This window comes from Bubalus bubalis, chromosome 4 (genome assembly GCF_019923935.1).
Source record: "Bubalus bubalis isolate 160015118507 breed Murrah chromosome 4, NDDB_SH_1, whole genome shotgun sequence".
NCBI classification, from domain to species: domain Eukaryota; kingdom Metazoa; phylum Chordata; class Mammalia; order Artiodactyla; family Bovidae; genus Bubalus; species Bubalus bubalis.
This window is the reverse complement of record NC_059160.1, coordinates 83,109,373-83,116,954: the sequence shown is the minus strand read 5'-3', so window position 1 is coordinate 83,116,954 and position 7,582 is coordinate 83,109,373.

Here is a 7,582-nt window from a genome sequence, read left to right as displayed (position 1 = left end):
TTGGCCAATAGTTTTCTCTCTTTGTGTTTTTTCTCTATGTTTCTATTTATATCTTTTTCACTGTCTCTGTCTCTCTCTTCCTCTCTTATTGGTTCCCTGGTGGCTCAGATGGTAAAGAATCTGCCTGCAATGCAGGAGACCTGAGTTTGATCCCCGGGTTGGGAAGATCCCTTGGAAGAAGGCATGGGAACCCACTTCAGTATTCTTGCCTGGAGAATTCCCATGGACAGAGAAGCCTGGTGGGCTACAGTCCATAGGGTCACAAAAAGTTGGACATGACTGAATGACTAAGCACAGAGCATACATATCAGGTTTTGGTATTGAGGTGTCTGGTTTGATAAAATAAACTAAGAATATTTATATCCTTTTACTATAGTCAGGTAAAGATACAATATATCCTGAGATTACCTGTTTTTAAGATTAGAGAAAAATCAGCTATGAAATTTTGTATTTGATTTTTGTCCATGCATCTTTTTGGTTAATTCTGCCAGTCTTAGTTTTTATACTGTATTCCTTCCTTAAATTTGAAGGCATTCCAGTTTTAGCTGTATCTGAGATTTTGGTATAATGCTTTCTTTTTTTTTTCTGTATATAGTTCTATAATTTTAGGTTTTAGCTTGTTATTTAGAGTTTCTTTAGAAAGATAATTCCTAATTTACAGATTGTTCCATATATAAAGACTTCCTATTACCTTTTTATATTTTATTTGATTTATGATAAAAAAACGTAGCCTTTAAAAGCTCTACTATTTTTTATTTCATCTAGGCTTGTTTGTGGGAAATAATGGAGTAAATTGGTTTTTAAAAAATATTTCTTTCTTTTATGTATTCTACTAAGTATGTCTGATTCTGAAGGAGTTATACAAAATCTGACACTGCAAGTTTTTAATCAAGTTCTATATGTATTTATGTTATTTTTGTTTTGCATATTTATCTTCTTTTTATTTGATATATATGAGTTATGACTTTTAGTCATATGATGTTATTACCCTATTTTGTAATTTTCTTAAATTATACCTTCTCTGTTATTAATATTATCATTCTGCTTTTCACTTTTTGCCCATTCCATTGTGTGCATATATGTAGTATTACCTAGTTTTTAGTGCATTTTCGGAGAAGGCAATGGCACCCCACTCCAGTACTCTTGCCTGGAAAATCCCATGGATGGAGAAGCCTGGTAGGTTGCAGTCCATGGGGTCGCGAAGAGTAGGACACGACTGAGCGACTTCACTTTCATGCATTGGAGAAGGAAATGGCAACCCACTCCAGTGTTCTTGCCTGGAGAATCCCAGGGACGGGGGAGCCTGGTGGCTGCCGTCTATAGGGTCACACAGAGTCAGACACGACTGAAGCGACTTAGCAGCAGCAGCAGTACATTTTACCTAAAAAATATTTTCTGATTTTTTTAACCTAATCTCAAAAATCATTTAAGAAGGGAATTAATCTTGATCACTTTTAATTTTGTAATGTTAATGCATTTTAAAATAATATTAATACATTAATACATTTTATTTTATTTCTGCTCTTTATATTCCTGTATATGTATGTGATTTTGTTACCTAAAAAAATTTCCACTTGCTAACTTAGAAGTGAATTCTGCTATCTCCTCTACTAGTAGTTAGAATTTATCCTTTGTTACAATGAGATAATGGTGTTACTGACAGATGCCAACAGAAGAGGATGCAAAATGTTTTCAATGACAAAAGCTATGGGATGTGAATGATATCACTCACTCTTTGTAATTCTCACATGGGCTTTCTTCCTTGATCTCCTTCGCATCTGGCTGTTCTAAAGACTGGCCTGTTCATCAGAAGCAAGTGGCTGATATAAACAATTCCAACACATTCCAGATGTTTACTGAGATATTGGGCAAAACAAAGATCAATTTCCTAAAGCCCAGAGTACTCCTCAGTGAACTCAGGCTTCAGTTTGTCTGAAGACTGCTCTTATTTCCCATTCCAGGACCCCAACTGCCATCTGTGTCAACTCAGCAGGACTGCTTTTTCCTTCTCTTTCTTTTCATGTTTCTTTCTTTATTTCTTTGGTTTCTTGTTTCCTTAATATTTTTCACTTCCCAACCAGAATTATAAGGAAGAGGATGTATCAGTTAAACATATCAAAATATTTGATCCTTGTTATTAATAGAATGGCTTATTCTCTGAATCGTCTCAATTTTTAGCAGACATTGGACATTGATCTTTGACTCCCATCAGTAAGTATAACTTTTGTTTAGCATGCTTTATATTTTTTGTCTTTGTCAAGCATCCTCATAGACATGTAGCCTGTCCCAAGCTCAACCTATTCCAATTAGCTCCCTTTTCCCAGATCATAAGTCATGCTGCTACTTCCAATTCAAATAAGTGTCTTTTTCACTTTGCTCTAATATAATAGCTTATTAATACATTCCCCCCTGCTTTTCACTAGATTTAGTGTACTATCCTAAATCAGACATATCAAGCAATGTGTTCAAATTAGTATTTTTCCTCGTTTTGAACAATTCATTTCCCTTTTCAATGACCTTGGAGTTGAATGTAAGCATGCTGTCTTTATTAAGTGTGCTAATTTTGTATGAAAAGGAAAAAGGAAATCCCAGCCCTCTCCAAGGACACTCCAAACAGCAAGCAAGCACAGAATGCATGATGGCTCAGAGAGCATCCAGTTCAATAGGCAAGGGATAGGAAATGGACATTAGCGACAAATAAAAATCTTCAGATTTTTGCCTAAAAGTCTCTCCTGACTATTCATGTTCACGATTATTAAAGTCATTTTTAAACTTTTATCTCAAGCAGTTTTAGTACTGTGCTCTTGATTCTTAAAGACTTTTGGACAGTTGTAGATATAACTCTTAAGGATACTGTAGTTATCAGTATGTCTCAGTCAAGTCAAAATCAATTAAGAAGGAATGCTAGAAACTACAATCCAATTGACATAAAAAAATGTCAGCAATGTTTACAACTTTTCCCAGAGTTCAAAGTAGGGCAATTTCTTTAGGTCACAATATTTTTATGTTCTTGTGTTCCACCACAGGCAGCTCATAAAAGATGCTAGCATATTTAGATTATGTACAGCTGTGGACCATACCACCCACAGAGTGCAAGGCTCTGACCAGGTGTGAGAAATTCCTTTTTGCTGTTCCCAGATGATTTGTAAAGGGTTGGGCCCTTAATGCCCACCACCCTTCCTGACCAGCCTGTTCTGCAGATTCTGGCTACATGCCTGCAGTGGAGGTCTATTTCTCAGAAATACCCTTCCTCTTTTGATGCTTGTAATCAAATGCATATTTCTCCACTCTTCTATAGAAATAAGACACTGACCCACTGCCCACCACATGAAGTCATTTTTGTTCCCAGCTTAGTGTCTCCTCACCAAGATAAGAGCTTTAGCACATTGTTACTTGCCCACACTTGTTTGTTGACAGAGCAAAACTGTAAGAATATTTTAATTCTGCCAACTCACCAGCCCTACATCACTAATTCCCAGACTTTACTAAAACAGCTAATGTTTTTAATTACAACTTACTATTAGGTTTTCCTTTGTAAGTACTGCAGAACTATTTTCTATCTGTATAGAACTATACCTTATCTTTTTTTAACCTACAGGTAAAAAGTACTTTTAAAATAACTATTGATAGCTGATTTATACCTTGCCTGACCTCTCTGATTACATGTCCAGACCTGTGTGATTTTGGATACTCAAAGATAATGGCCCTGACAGTGATCTGCTCTGTTCTGAAACTGTTGGGAAACCTAGAGTATGCCTAAGAGAGAGATTCCATTTGTTACTCATCAGTTCAGTTCAGTTCAGTAGCTCAGTCGTGTTCGACTCTTTGTGACCCCATGAACTGCAGCATGCCAGGCCTCCCTGTCCTACTCATACTCAAGTGAAAATGACTTTTCTGATGATGTCCAGTCAAGACCTCAAGACATGATAACTATAAAGGAAATGAAAAATGCAAATAAGGGGCCTGGAAATTCAGTGCTGTTTATGAGCAGAAATAAGATAAAAATTTTTAATTAAAGAAAGATCCCCTTAAGTTTAAGTTGTAGAATGTAAAAAATTCTCTGTGACATATCTGCTGTTTTATCAGCATGGATGTCTCACAGAGTGGGATATTAGGATAAAATCCTAAGCAAATATTTACACTATTCCAAGAACAACCCTAAGTCAGTTGTTGGAGGAAAATGGATGATGTCAAGGAAGGAAAGAAATGCAGACTTTTGTAACCAGTCTCTGTCATAATGGGTAGAGATTTGAGAATGAAAGAACGAAACAAAAACTGCTCAGTTAAAAATTATAGCAAAGGTAGGCTACTTACTGGCTTTATGGGTGGCCAATTAAAAGAGAAGAAAACGGGGGAGAAAATAAGTAGAGAAAAAAATGCAATTAGGAGAAGGAAGCTAAAGTTTAGAAAATAAATATGCAATGAGTAAATTGGTGAATGCACTGCATAAAAAGAGAAATTAAAGTTGATGTCAAGAAGAAACTTGGCAGAACATGGTAGTACACCTAAAACAGAGCTAAGTGTGAAGGACAGCATGAGAAAACAGATCCTGTGGAACTTCTAAATCTCACAGAAGTCAAAACTATACAGTATCTCTCCTATTTTTTTTAAGTCTTCTGAGAACAATGACCAGGGGTTTATAACTTTGAATTTTTTGCCATTTGATGACCATACTGATGAAAGAAAGAATGTAGTATCACAGTAACATGTATGATTACTGGAAGCTAGATGTTAAAGAATGACCATCACTAAATAATTGAGATAATATAGTCATGTTGGACTCAACAGAATTTTAGGGAGTTGTTTTAGTGGGGTAGAGATGATATTTCAAACAACTCCAAGATGAATTCATAGATTCAATGCTGTTTCTGTAATTTGTAAGAACAGATTTTGATGTAGAGGGTTTCATTTCTTAGATTGATGGATTAAGACCCTACTAGGAAGAAAAATCCCAGGGACGGCAGAACCGGTGGGCTGCCATCTATGGAGTCGCACAAAGCTGGAGACGACTGAAGTGACTTAGCAGCAGCAGGAAGAAAAATCAGCAGAAAATAATTTAAAACTTGAAAGTAACACATAAAACAGTTACCAGAAGGTATTGGACAGTGAGGAGAAGACAGACTGATGGGGAGTCTATGCTCACTTGAGCAAACAGGGGGCATTCTCTTTAAATAAATTCCCCTCTCAGCAGCTCTTATCCTGGGCTAAGTGCACTCCAGGGAATAAACACAGAAAGAGTAGGGGTTCATGTGGAAAGATCCAGACATTCTGGCCAGTGAAATTAGAAACATGTATCCCCAAAATGTGATCCACTGAGCCAAAATATGAATCCTTAAATTCTGTCTGCCAACACTTTTGACTGACACCTGAACAATGCATGCATGAAGCAGAGTCAAGCAACCAGGTAAAGGCAAAAGACCAGAACTGAGATGAAAGAAGTCAGTCAAGATATTCAGCAGTTTGTAGTTCAAGCTCAGTGGAGAAAATTGCTTGCTAAAAGCAAATGCTTATCACAGCAAAAGAACAGAATCTAGAATCCTCACAACTTAAAATTCATCAAGCCCAGGATACAGTTGAAGATTACACAACATATGAAAAACCAAGAAAAAGAAACATTCTCAAGAGAAAAAAAATTCATACAGTTTGAACCTAAGATGAACTACATATTGAAACTATCAGACAAGGATTTTAAAGTAATATTATAACTCTTCTTAATAAAGTAAAACAAAACCCCAAACAGAAAAAAAAAAACAACCCAGAAAGACATGTTTTCAGTGGATAAAAGTCTCAATGGAGAAATGAAAATTCAGCTGAAAAAAAAAAAAAAAAGAACCAAATGGAAATTCTAGAACTTAAAAATAAACTTTATGAAATAAAGATGACTTAAACAAGTGGAGGAATATTTTCATGAATTGCAAGACCATGTTCATGAATTGGAAGATTCAGTTTGGTAACCTGGCCATCTTTCCTAAACCAATCTATAGATTTGATGCAATCCTACTCAAAATCTGAGTAACTTTTTTTAAAAAAATTGATAAGCCAACTAAAAAATTCACATGGAAAGGCAAAGAACCCAGAATTCTTTAGATTGGTGGGGTTACACATGATATCTACTGATGGGAATATGTAATTCCTATGAGGACAGAATGGTACAATCTCATTTACCCAGCAACTCGACTATCCAGAAAGAGTAGTGACATACAACAAAATATCTTCATGGAGGAAGTCTATGTAAGTCTCCTGCTGTAAGTCCAAAATTTGTAAACACAAATAAAATATACAGTTTTAAGTGAGTATGTCTGTGCATGTGTATTTGATGGAACATCAGGTCCATGACAGGAACTTCAGAAAAAAGGGTTTCAGTGTCTACTATGGCTGGGAAATAATTCACATGTCATTACCTTTCTGAAGATTCACTGTGCCTAGTTAACTGAGCCATGGCTCTGAGATTAACTGCAAGTCAAAACCTATTCAACATTATCTTTAAGTATACACAACTCGAGAAAACTATTTGGATAATGTAGAAAATTAAGATTATTAATGTAAATGTCTTGATCAACTGTCACCTACTGGTGGCATTCAGTTCTTCTCAGAAGGGAGAAAACAGCAAAACAGGGGAAGTGAGACTGTTGCTGAAAGTGGACATTTTAAAAGAATAGCCATCATCAAGCCATCCTCTAATTAAAGAAAAAAGAAACTGAATTGTTCATAGTCCAATAGATACCAACATTGACACCATATTACTTAGAAAGAATTACTAATAAAATGATCATTATGATGACAATAGAGAAAAATTGATATCACTCTCATTCTACATATCGAATATATTTCCAAGTTCTATTCATTCTAACATTAAAATGTCTTTAGTATTTACTTTTTCATCTCTGTGTTTAGCATGTCTCCCCTGGTTCTTGCCCTCATTTTCAATACTTTACTGAAAGAGCAAAAAGGGTTAAAAATACAGATGCTAGAATACCTGCAGGCAGCATTTGAAAGAATATGGAGAGATCAAACTTCAAGGTAATTTAATGATATCTTTCTAAGATTTCTTGGGATTTGGGCTCCTTTATATCATTTAGCAGAAAAACAATTAGTTTCACTCATTCATTTAAATTCATTCTCATTTTAATTTCTTAATCTACATGAAGATTCTCAGGATCAGGAAGTAATTAATCATCTGGAAGAAGGTCAGATTGATTGAATCATCTCTGCCCTGAATGGCCAACCTAAATAATTAAAGTAGACTTTGTCATGGAAATGAGTAATTTTGCAGTGAAGAAAAGGAAACATTAAATTTTGATGTATATTGCATGTTCAAGGATATCAACCTTAATTCCCATGGCCAGGATCCAGAAGAATGTTAGCAGCCTATCAAATGAACATTGAATTTAATTGGTTTCTCCATTAAGAAATATTATTGACCTCTGGGTGTCATGACAGCATGACATTCAATTATATTTTTTTCTCAGCTTATATTTTTTCAAACTGCATTTCTAATAATTTCAGTCAGACTTCATAGGGTGGCTCACCTTGTCCTTAAAATGATTTTTACTTTTTCTAACACATTTTCCAATGTCATTAT